At 38.6% G+C, this 13,481-nt stretch overlaps 2 pseudogenes; both read left to right on the forward strand.

The window, feature by feature from the left end:
- The first annotated feature begins 2,404 nt into the window (after positions 1-2,404).
- LOC119035646 (uncharacterized) lies at positions 2,405-2,497 on the forward strand (annotated as a pseudogene).
- A 7,101-nt stretch (positions 2,498-9,598) lies between these two features.
- On the forward strand, positions 9,599-10,597 carry LOC119035622 (cerebral cavernous malformations protein 2 homolog; annotated as a pseudogene).
- The last annotated feature ends 2,884 nt before the right edge of the window (positions 10,598-13,481 follow it).

The following is a 13,481-nucleotide window of genomic DNA, read 5'->3' on the forward strand; positions in this document are numbered from 1 at the left end:
AGAAAGAATAACTGATGTGGAGTGTGTCTTACTGATAAAAATGATGGAGTAGTAATATCAGAGTCTCTATATAAATGCATATAGGCTTGCTGAATATTTTTCAGGAGTTTCCAGTATGTCTTTGTTAATACTTCTTACTAGAGTGATGTGATAAAGGGAATTTAGCATAAAATAAAAAATAAAGTATAAAAGTACTTTAAAATCATAATATGATCTTCATATTTAAAACATTGGTAGTGATTTTATCATAGATATTGATGGGGTGTCTTTATCTTTTTTTGGAGGAGTCCAAAAAAGGAATACTGAGATGATGATATTTAACTTAATTCCTACTATTTACTTAAAACCTGTAGTTCTCAAACCACTATCACCACAATTGTCATAACATACATTTCTAGGAAATACTCTCAGAATTCGCATCACTTATGATAGTTTTCTTTATTGATCTTGACCTGTGATAACATTTAAATGGAGAAAGATCTTTTTAAAATTATATATTGGGATAACATTGGTTAATACCATTATATAACTCCAAGATAATAATTCTGCCTTATTATATTGGGAGTATGTATTCATTGAAGAATTATAATAATTCTGTTGGTATTGTATATTTTCCAGGCATTAGACATACAAAAATTCATATGTATAATTTGGAGAACTTGCTAGTTGACCTCAAGACAAAGTTATGTTATTTTTTGTATGAATATCTCAAATCTTAAGTATTTTTCATGGCACCTTATTGATTATTTATAAATATGATAGGCTAAATCTAACCTTTAACACATAATATTTATTTACACTAAAGGTTAGTACATGTAGACATGATTTTAATTCTAAATCCTGAGAAAATAAGGCTACATTCCAACATTGTAACATAAGCATGAACAAGCTCAAAGGACAAATAGATGACATGTATTTTCATGTATTTACTCAATGGAAAAGTCATTTGTGTCTAGAAACTTATAAAGTGTATTTTTTCATTTAACCTTTTTAAAGCAATGTATTAAGAATATCATGTATTCTCATTTTTCTTTTGATGCATATTATACTAGTAATTATGACAAAAACAGTTAACCTTTCTGATGGTAGAAAATATTTTAATACAATTAAATTGATTCTGTGGTTTTTATTTTTAGTTTTGAATAAATAATATAATGACATGATTTAAAATGTAAAAGTTATAAAGGGGTGCTATGGCCCCTTCCACTCCTATCAGCCAATCACCTAGTTTCCTTTCCCAGAGGTGAACAAGGTTAGCAGTTTCTTCTCTGTCCTTTCACAAACATAAAAGTGGTCTAACTATGTAATAAAATCTAACTAGAGTTGCTTTTTATGTGAAATACATTAATTACACAATAAGTAATAATACAGGAATAAACTCTATGTCATGTATATACAACCGTAAAACTATTTTTGCCCAGCCCTGTACGTCTCTAATTTTACATGGATGCTAAACTCTATTGTTGGATACATGGTCCTGTTGTTTTAAGGTTTTCTAAAATTTAATTTATTGGGGTGACATTGGTTAATAAGATTATATATATTTCAAGTGTACAATTCTATGATACATGGCCTGTATATCACATTGTGTGCCCACTACCCAAATTCAGATCATCATCTGTCACCATATATTTGACCCCCTTTACTACCTACCCCTGTCCTTCTACCACATGGTTCAGTGTGCTTGTGAGTTTTTGTTTGTTCATTTATTGTTTTTAGTTTTATATCCCATATATAAGGGAAATCATATGGTTCTTTTTTCTGACTGACTTACTTCACTTAGCACAATATTCTCAAGATCCATCCATGTTGTCACAAATGGCAGTATTTCATTTTCTTTTATGGCTGAGTAGTACTCCATGGTATATATATATATATATATATATATATATATATATATATATATAACATGTCTTCTTTCTTTAAAATATTTTATTTATTTTCAGAGAGAGTGGATAGGAAGGAGAAAGAGTGGGAGAGAAACATCAGTGTGTGGTTGCCTTTCATGTGTCACTTACTGGGGACCTGGCCTACAACCCAGGCATGTGCCCTGACTGGGAATCAGACCAGTGACCCTTTGCTTCACAAACCCATGCTCAATCTACTGAGCTATACCAGCCAGGGCATAACACATCTTCTTCATCTAATCATCTATTGAAGAATACTTCAGGTGTTTTATGTCTTGGCCCCCATGAATAATGCTACAATGAACATAGGGCTGCATATATCTTTGTGAATAAATGTTTTTGAGATTTTGGGGGTATAGATACAGAAGAGGGAATGCTGGGCCATATAGAAGCTCTATTTTTAATTTTCTGAAGAACCTCCATACTGTTTTCCATAGGGTCTGGGCCAGTTTACATTCTCATCAGTTTTTCTCCACAAGGTCTGTAACACTTGTTATAAGACTATACTTTCAAGGATCATTTCTATAGTTTGTCCTGTACTTTCTTTTATTAAAAATATATCTTGGAAGGACATCCAAGATGGCAATGGAGTAGGTGGAATGTATGCTTACCATCTACCAAGATGAAAGTGGAATTACAAACCAAAATACAGAACAATCAGTCTGAAAAAACAATGGAAGTGTAGCTGAAGAGAAGTCTTATAATCACAGATTTACAGAAAAAAAGCACCTGGAGGTTCGTAGAAAGAACGGAGACACATAAAGGGTTGTGTGCTAAGATTTGGAAGGGATATCTTACCTGTAAAAGTTCCCCTGAGGAGTGATGTATCTCAACCCATTCAGGGTCCCAAGCCCAGAACACCAGAGCCAAGAAGAAATGCTCACATAACATCTGCCTGTGAAAGCAATAGGGATTCTGTCTACCATGGAGAGACTGCTAGCTACACAGGTGTGTCCTTAAAGGGCCAGCACACAAAATCTCATTTGTAGCCACTCACTCTGGGCTCTAGCAGGGGGAAGACAAAGTGGATTAGGGTCATGTGAGGATAGACCAGCATTTGTGGCTCTTGGGAGACAGCTGAAGGGACAGGCTGCCAGAATCCCTGTGTTGAGTCCCTCTTCCAAATCCAAAATGCCATCTTTCCTGGGTGCAGATATCCCCTCTTATGGCATCAGTCTGAGGGAATACAACAACCCCCACCCTGTGGACTCCCTGTTGCCCCTCATGGAGCTTGGGCCCTGTTAGCTGCCTGGGCCAGGATGTAGATGTCTGGACAGACTAAGGGGGTATCAGTGACTGAGTTGTGTAGCTTTGGGATAGGTGCCATTTCTCCCACTTTCCTGTGAACCTGACTGGTGCTTCCCTCTCACAGGAGATCTGCTAGCCCCACTGCACAGGCTTCTGGCTGCCTTACCCTTGTGATCAACAGGGACCCCACTCTGTTGAGTTTGATCCCTGAAAGAATCTGGGACAGACTGAGTTGTATGACTCTAGGGCAGGGGCCGTTTTTCTCTTACATTCCAATTGGTATGTGCAGAGCCATCCTTTCAGAGGGCCAAAGCTTGCTCTGTTTGGACCTGATAAGCTCTGCTGGTCTCAGCCTTGATGACTCTATGGGACCTCATCCCACCACAAAAGTCTGAATGTACCTGGCAGGGGAAATGAGATTTGTTATACCCCAGGACTTTTGTTCAGTGAACTCGGACCGAGGAATGCCACTGTTTCTGAACCTGTATCAGTCAGGTGAAAACTACTTGCCTCTACCTGGTGACTCACTGAGAACCTACCTCATGCATTTCAAGTGCGATCAGAGGCTCTTTTAGTAACTGAGTCTAATAGGCAGCTGTCAAGAAGAGGCAAGTGGAGCCAGATCTCAGGGTGTTTTGGGCCCTTTGCTGACTAGTTCCCACGCTTGGTGCTGGGGGATGCTACCCTTGGTTTACACTTGATTCTTTCCACACATACCAAGGCCCAGCAGAGAAAGCCACAAATGGTGAATCACTTTGTCACTCCAAACATGTTATCCAGGGCCAGTCACAGGCAGCTTCTGACATATACCTGGACCACAGTTCCTCCCAAGGGGCCCAAGAACAGACATACCTAGTGACCAGATTCAGGCAACTTAAGAGCAGGATCTAATGAGCTTCACAAGTGCACATCCAAAGGGAGATCTCAGCAGTCACCAGACCCTGTTGAGGTGAAATTCATTCATGTGTTCAGCACCGGCAGAGCAGCTTGTACATTGTGGTAGGTCAATCCTCACAGTCAGCCAGCATGAGGATCTACCCCACACATAAATGGACCTACAGTAATTAAAACTCAATTACAAGAAGAGGGCTCCTATAACCCACAGAAGGGTCATTCTTGGAGCACCCAGCCCAGGTGATCAAGGAGATTGTACCAATGGGTCTCACAGGACACCTACATAAAGCCAACCTTCAGAGACGGAGATATATAGATGAGCTACCTAATACATAGAAACAAACACAAAGAGGCAGTCTAAAAAGGGATACAAAGAAACATGAGCCAAACAAAAAAAAAAAACAGGAGTAATATCCATAAAATGAACTAAATGAAATGAAGGCAAGAAATTTAGCAGATACACAGTTCAAAACATGGTTATAAGGATACTCATGGAACATAGTGAGAACTTAAGCAGCATGAGAAAGGACATAGAAACCATAGAAAGAATCAGTCAGACAAGAACAATACAAAATCTGAAATGAACCATACAATAGAAGGGACAAATGGTAGATATATGTAGCAGAAGATTGAATCAGCAATCTGGAAGACAAGGTAGCAGAAAAATGATCAAAGCAGCAAAAGAAGAATGTTTAAAAAATGAAGATAGTTTATGGGACCTTTGGCACAACATGGAGTGCACAACACCCGCATCATAGAGGTACCAGAAGGGGGAGAGAGAGAGCAAGGGATGAAGAACCTATTTGAAGAAATAATGGCTGAAAACTCACCTAATCAGGTAAAGGAAAATGACTTAAGAGTCCAGGAAACAGTCACAAACAGGAAACAAAGAGGCCCACATGAAGATACATCATAATTAAAATGGCACAGGTTAAAGACAAAGGCAGAATCTTAAAATCAACAAGAAAAGACATTTAGTTACCTACAAAGGAGATCCTATAAGACTGTCAGCTGATTTCTCAACAGAAACATTTCAGGACAGAAGAGATTGGCATGAAATATTCAAAATGATGCAAAGCCAGGAGATATAACCAAGACTACTTTACCCAACAAGGCTATCATTTATTTTTTTTAATTTTTTTAAAATTTATTTATCTTTAGAAGGGAAGGGAAGGAGAGAGGGAGAGAACATCAATGTATGGTTGCCTTTCATGCGTCCCCTGCTGGGAATTGGCCTGCAGGGAACTGGTCTGGAACCCAGGTATGTGCCCTGACTGGGAATCGAACCGCGATTGTCTGGTTCGCAGGCCCATGCTCCAACAAGGCTATCATTTAAAATTGAAGGACAAATAAAAAGCTTCCCAGACAAGAAAAAGCTAAAGGGAATTGTTACCACCAAAGCAGTATTAAAGTACCTTGTTGAAGAAGAAGGGCCTTTTTGAAGAAGAAGATAGAGGAGGAGGAGAGGAGAAGAAAGAAGAAGAACATGGTTTTAAAGAATAAAATGGCAGTAAATACATACTTGTTAAAAATCACTTTATTTTTTAAGATTTTATTCATTTTTAGAGAGAGGGGAAGGGGAGGAGAGAGGGAGAGAAACATCAATGTGTGGTTGCCCCTTGCACACCCCCTGCTGGGGACCTGGCCTGAAACTCAGGGATGTGCCCTGAGTGGGAATCGAACCAATGACCCTTTCTTTAGTTCTCAGGCCCATGCTCAATCCACTGAGCCCCACCAGCCAGGGCTAAAAATCACTTTAAATGTAAATGGCATAGTGCTCCAGTGAAAAGACATAGGTTATCTGAATGGATAAGAAAACAAGACACATATATACCCGTAAATATGCTCTTTGCTGAGACCTACCTCAGATTGAAAGATACACACAGACTAAAAGTAAGAGGATGGAGAAAGATTTTATGCAATTGGAAATGAAAAAATCAAGGCTATGTAGCAAAACTTATATCAGTTAAAATACACTTTAAAACAAAAGCTATTGTAAAAGACAAAGAAAGATACTACATAATAATAAAGGGATCAATCCTAAAAGAGAATATAACCATTGTAAACATCTATGCACCCAATGTAGGAACATCTAAATATGTAAAGCACATCCTAATGGACATAAAGGGACAGATTGACAGTAATACAGTCATAGGGAGAGATTTTAACATCCCATTGACATCAATGGATAGTTCATCCACATAGAAAATCAGCAAGGATACAGTGATATTAAATGACACTGTAGATCAGGTGGATTTAATTGATATCTTCAGAGCATTTCATCCCAAAGCAGTAGGATATACCTTCTTTTTAAATGCATGTGGAACATTTCCTAGGATAAATCACAAGTTAGGATGCAAAACAAGTCTCAGTAAATTTAAGAATTTTGAAATCATATCAGGGGTCTTCTCTGAACATAATGGTATGCAAGTAGAAATCAATCACAGGAAAAAACCTGAAAAAACACACAAAAACATGGAGGCTACATTACATGTTACTAAATAATGAATGGATTAACAATGAGATCAAGGAAGAAATCAAAACATAACTTCAAAACAAATAAAAATGAGAACAAAATAACCCGAAACTTACGGGACACAGTGAAAGAACTCCTGTGAGGGAAATTCACAGCATTATAGGCCTACCTCAAGAAACAAGGAAAATCTTAACTAATCTAACTTTATACTTAAAGGAACCTGAAAAAAAACAACAACAACAAAAAAACAAGCCCAAAGTGAGTAGAAGAGAGGACATAATAAAGATCAGAGTAGAAATAAACAAATAGAATCTAAAACAAATATACTAAAGATCAATGAAACCAAGAGCTGGTTCCTTGAAAGATTAAAGAATTCATCAAGAAAAAAAAGAGGACCCAGATAAATCAAATCAGAAATGAAAGTGAAGAAGTAACAACTGACACCAAAAAAATACAAAGGATTGTGAGAAAACATTACAAAAAAAACTGTATGCCGACAAATTGAACGATCTGGATGAAATGGATAAGTTCCTAGAACCATACAATATTTTAAAACCGAATTAGAAAGAATCAGAAAATTTGAGTGGACAGATTACCAACAAACAATTCCTGGACCTGGTGTCACAGGTGAATTTTACCAAACATTCAAAGAAGAACCAAGTGCCCTTCAGTAGATGAGTGGATAAAAATGTGGTGATGTATTTACACAATGGAATACTACTCAGCCATAAAAATAAGGAAGTCTCATCTTTTCTGACAGCACGGATGGACCTGGAGAGTATTATGGTAAGTGAAATAAGCCAGTCAGAGGAAGACAAATATCATATGATCTCACTACCAGATGGAATTGAATAAATAAAGAAGGTAGAAACAATTTCATAGATACGAAAAACAGACTGGCAGTTGTCACTGGGAAGGGTGTTTGGGGAGCTGGATAAAAAAGCTTAAGGGACTAAAGAAAAAAACTCAGACACAGACAACCATAGGGTAATTACCAGAGAGAAAGCAGGTTGGTGGGAGGTAAAAGAGGGTACCTGGGGACAAATGGTGACAGAAGGAGACTTGGATGATGAACACACAATTCAACATACAGATGATGTATTATAGAATTGTACACCTGAAAACTATATAATTTTATTCATCAGTGTTACTCCAATAGTTTACAATAAAATGGTGCAGGGTGGTGGGTGAGCAGCACAGGAATACGGCTATAGATGTTGCAGGGCAAGGGGGAGCACATTGTGGTCACGAGGTTCCCAGAGAGGGCTGGGCCATGGGGATCATGCCTTTTACAGGAACATGGAGGAGGAGGGCAAGAAGGGCAAGAAGCCCATTTCTTTTGCTAACTAAAAAAAAATAAACCAAAAATAAAAGACCAAAATTTATCTTGAAGATATTTCCCTATCAGTGCATTAGGAATTCTTTCAGTATTTCTTAGGACAGTATAACATTTCATTGTCTAGACATACCATAATGTGTTTAACCAATCTCTTATCAGTGAATATTTAGGTCACTTTTTAAAAATATATTTTATTTAATGGGAGGGAGGTGGGGAGCACTGGGGGGAGGGGTGGGCTGGGATGGGAGTAAAAAACAGAACTGTACTTGAACAATAATTAAATAATTTTTTTAAAAAAGAAAAAATATTTTATTTATTTATTTTTAGAGATGGGAGAAGGGAGGGAGAAAGAGGGAGAGAAACATTAATGTGTGGTTCACTCTCATGTGTCCCTCAATGGGGACCTGGCCTGCAGCCCAGGCATGTGCCCTGACTGGGAATCGAACTGGCAACTGTTTGATTTGCAGCCTGCGCTCAATCCACTGAGCTACACCAGCCAGGGAAGGTCACTTCTGATACTTTTATAAATATGAGCAATGCTGATAAATTATCTTTTAGTTATGCCATTTCACATTTGTGCATGTATATCTATGATGAATTTTTAGTTGTGACTTTGCTAGGTCAAAGACTATGTGTGTTTGTTAACATGATACTTTTGTACTCCAGTCAATAATACATCAAAATGCATTTTCCCCTTCTGTCATGGACATAGCACTTCACCACACCTTTCAGATATTTTCAGTCTGATAGTTGAAAATGCCCTTTCAAAAGAATCTCTGTTTTCAATTTTTCTTATATGAGAGACTTAGCAACTCTTTCTATGTTTAACATCTATTTTTATTTCTTTTCCTAGGAACTGTTTCCTTTGCTACTTTTTCCATTGCATAGTTACTCTTATGTGTGTGTTTTTTTATTGTAGGTGTTTATATAACTGGGAATTATCATGTTATGAACTAATGTTTTATTAGGGGATATTTTACATTACTGTATCAAAAAAAGCCCAAAATATAGTAGATTAAATGTGGTAGAAATATTTTTTTCTCTCATGGTTCTACTAAGTACTGAGTCCATGTATCCCCATATGGCTTGTAATTATGGGCCCAAGGTGACTTCTGTGATTGTTACTATGTCCAGACACCAAGATGAATGGAGAGGTCCAAAGGAGTCTACCCACATTGTTTTCATAACATCAGGGTATGGGGGCATAAAGGGTGAAGGAAAGAGACTTGACTTGGGCTAGTGAAGACATAATACAATATACAGATGATGTATTATACAACCGTACTCCTGAAAACTACATATAATTTTTCCCTGACTGGTGTAGCTCAGTTGATTGGGCATCAGCCCACAAAGTATAAGGTCCCCAGTTTGATTCCCAGTCCAGGCACTTACAAGAAGCAACCAATGAATGCATAAATAATGGAACAACAAACCTATGTATCTCTCTCTCTCTCCTCATATCCTCCATCTTCCTTCTTCTCTCTAAAATGAATTAAAAATTAAATTTAAAAGACCCTATCCAGAAGCTCTGGGGTCTGGGAAATACAGCCTTTATGTTGGCAGCCCTGTGTGCAGTGAAACTAATGTTACAGGAATAAGCCCTGGGAGCTGTGGGTAGAGACAGTGCAGAGTGGTAGATGAGCAGTGCAAGACCATGCCTGCAGAGGTCACGGGGCAGGGGGGAGCATGTAGGGGTCACAGGGTTCCTGGAGAAGAAGAGACTCTTACAGAGACATGGAGGAGGAGGGCAAGAAGGGCAAGAAACCTGGAGATGGGTAGACATTTAAGCAAGTCTTTTCCAAAGCTGAAAAGAGCAGAGATAAGTGCACAAGAAGGTGACAGAGCCTTGCCCTTGGCACATTGCGGTGATGTCCCTGCCCGAGTGAGTGGAGTCTGACAGACTGCTGAGCAATGACCTTGAGAAGGAGGTGAAGTATTTAGGTCAGTTATCATCCATATGAGGATTCCTAAACCCATCTGGTAGGACAGAGATCCTGCACTTCATAAATAATGCAAAGAGAGCCCATCAGCTCCCCAGTTACCTGACCCAGGAGCACAGTGGAGGTCATTAGTTTGTCTGCCTACAAAGTCCAGCTGGCCTGGAGTGACAGGGAGGATGCCATCCTCAGGGTCCTTTCCCATTCCTGCCATCACACCATATTTTATGCACAGGGGGCCATCTTGTACCTGGTGGTCCTGAAGATAGTACTGGACCCTGGTACCTCCCCCAACCAGAGTCTGTGCGTGGAAAGTTCTAGAGGCCTTCCCACAGACTCCATGTTGGAGAGTGCACTGGGGCCTGGGGAGGCCTGCTGCCTGGTGATCCTGCCCAATGAGAGCAAAGTGACCACGGAGAAGCTGTACTCTCTATTCAGGCAGGTCTTCCCAATCATGTACCCAGTGTCCACCATTAACTTTCTGGAAAGAACCACATTGGATGGGGCTTCAGCACCCACCCACCACCTGTCCCTCCACAGTGTTGATGACTCTGCCACCAAGGTGGACATGAAGAAGCCATGGAAGATGGATGGACACCAGAACCTTCTCCATCCCTGACTGTGTGCATACAGGTGACATCTCACCTTTGTCCTCCATGCCGATGCCAAGACAATTTCATGACAGTGAACTGAGCACCATGGGTGCAGAGCTGCTGCAGGATTGCATGTCATACTGCAAACCAAGCTGCCCTTGCAGGAGATGCAGTAGTTCATGGCACTGCTGCATGAATCATAAGGACTACTCCTTGTGAGTACTCCTTTAATTTGAACTCCTTTCAAATTAAAAGGGTTGTAATATATGACCCTGGCTGGTGTGCTGGCCTACAAACCAAAGGCTACCCATTCGATTCCCAGTCAGGGCACATGCCTGGGTTGTGGGCCAGGCCCCCAGTAGGGGGCGTGCGAGAGACAACTACACATTAATGTTTCCTTCTTTCTCCTTCCTTTCCCCTCTCTCTAAAAATAAATAAAATCTTTAAAAAGTAAAATGAAATATATTTTTAAATCTGTTTTAAAAGTTTACTACAGTGTGAAAAATAAGAGTAAGTGCATACTTGTTATGGGGGACAATTATTCATTCGACACAAATTACCGTAGTTAAACATATAATTTTTCCACTTAGTCCTTTTGCCTTTGCTTATTGTGAATTGTGTCTTGTGAAATGGCCATTTATTTATGATGTGAATTGATCATTTTTATGGTTTCTGGACTTCATATCACCTTTAAAAGTACCTTTTCCATTTCATGATTATCCTTTGAAAATCTTCCATCATTTCTTCTAGAAAATGTTACATAGTCCCTGCTGTTCTAACCTCTGCTTCCCTGCCTTGCTCCTTCTCCTTTGACATTTGCAATTTATAATAATAAATTATTAGTTTCCTTGCTGGTCAAAATGCAGGACACTGGAAATAACATTTATATTTTATACTTTGACATTATATAGCCTCACAAATTCTAGTCTCAGCTATTTTCTGCAATTTATTCTGTTAGCATGATCATTCTTTATGGACAAGTTTCAGGACATACTGAACTCCACTTATTTGTTTACTGTGTTTGTGTCCTCAATCTATTGCTCTTTGAAAATGTAAAGGACCTGGTACAGTGTAATGAAGTACATATAATAGTTTGGGGCCAGGTGGCAAACACAAGGCCCGAGGACCGAATCCGGCCCTCCACCTTGTTTTATCCAGCCCTTCACCTTGTTTCTGTCGGGTGGCAATGCTGAGCTCCTTGCCCCTAGTTAAGGAGTAGTTGCATTTTTGCAGTCCTAAAGTTAAATTCAGCCCTTTGAAGGCAACCTCAAGGCTGAAGTGGCCCTGGTAAAAATGAGTTTGGCACCCCTGGTTTAGGGAAAGATATAGGAAACAGGGCTTGCAATGTTTATTACATTGAATTAATATTTAAAATAAAAGTAATATACTTCTTAAAAGGTGATTTAATGACTTGGACAATTTAATTACAGTGATATGATTTAATTAAAGTGTCAAAAACATTGGTATCATTAGAATTGATTTGTGAGCATCCTTGCCATTTTAGATTGATGAAGCTACAACAGGAGATAAAATCATTTTTTCCTGTAGTAAAGAATCAAAGAAATGAACCTGTGATACAAAATTATATGTAATAACTTGATACTTTATCTGCCTCTTCTTCCTTCCCCTCCTCTTTCTCCCTCTCTCCTTGTCCCTCTCTCCCTCTCCCTCTCTTTTCCTCCCTCTTCCCCTCTCTCTTGCTTTCCTTACTTATTTCCATCTCTTCCCCCTTTTTCTCTTACATTTTGTGCTGATTTCCTACTTCAGTCATACGCTGATTATTCTGATTTCAGAAATTAAGTTCTGTGATTTCCCCTTGTGTGACAGAGTAGAAGGTGAGACTGATTCCCACTGAACATCTCATTACCACTCAAAAGAACAATTTGGACTCATTTCTTAAAGATTATGTTTGCTATTACATGTCAGTGACACATTTAAAAAATCATATATTTTTAAAAAGATTTTATTTATCTTTAGAGGGGAGGGGAAGGAGAGAAGGAGAGAAACATCAATGCATGGTTGCCTCTCATGTGCCCCCTGCTGGGAACTGACCTGCAACCCAGGCATGTGCCCTGACTGGGAATCGAACTACAATTCCAGCAGGAATCGCGCTCAATTCGTGCTCTGGTTCACAAGCCCACACTCAATCCACTGAGCTACACCAGCCAGGGCTAAAAATTATATCTTAATACAAGCATGCATGTAGTTAAATTATAACTTACTTCCAATGTCAGTGAGTTGACTTATGTTAGTCTTGGCTTTGAAATCAACCAGTGTTATATATTCTAATGTTTCACTCTTATTTATGGGTCCAGTATTTTAAAATATATTTTTAACATCTAAGTGTCTATCTTATGCTTATTTTTATTATGCTAAATAGATGTAATATAAAATTTGCCATTTTAACCATTTCTAATTGTGCTGTTGGTGACATGAAATATATTCACATTGTGGTGCAATCATCATCACCATCCCATCTCCAGAATGTTTTTGTCTTCCGAAGCTGAAACTCTATGTGCATGAAGCTATAATTCCCCAGTACTTCCTCTCCCTAGACCCTGGCAACCACCATTCAACTTCCTGTTTCCATGAATTTGAGTTCTCTATGTGCTTTGTATATGTGGAATCATATTACTGTTTGTATTTTTGTGACTGGCTTATTTCCTTAAGCACCAAGCTTTGAGATTCATCCAAGTTATAGCTTGTGTCCAAATTTTCTTCCTTTTAAGGTTAAGTAATACTCCATTTTGTGTGTGTATCACATTGGGTGTATTCACTCATTGATATATATATATATATATATATATATATATATATATGATATATATATTTAGTTTGCTTCCACCTTTTGGCTGTTTTGAATAATGTTGCTATGAAGAAGGGCATACAAAGATGTGTTTAAGTTTCTCCTTTTAATTTTTAGGGTATATAAGTAGAAGCGAAAATGCTGAATCACATGCTAATTCTATGTTTAATTTTTGAGAAACCATCATACTCTTTTTTTTAATGGTGGCTGCACCATTTTACATTCCCACCAGCAGTGTACAAGGGTTCCAAATTCTCTACATCCTTGTCAACACTTGTTAC

This window comes from Artibeus jamaicensis, unplaced genomic scaffold, assembly GCF_021234435.1.
Source record: "Artibeus jamaicensis isolate MK-2021 breed Jamaican fruit bat unplaced genomic scaffold, CSHL_Jam_final scaffold_1283, whole genome shotgun sequence".
NCBI lineage: Eukaryota > Metazoa > Chordata > Mammalia > Chiroptera > Phyllostomidae > Artibeus > Artibeus jamaicensis.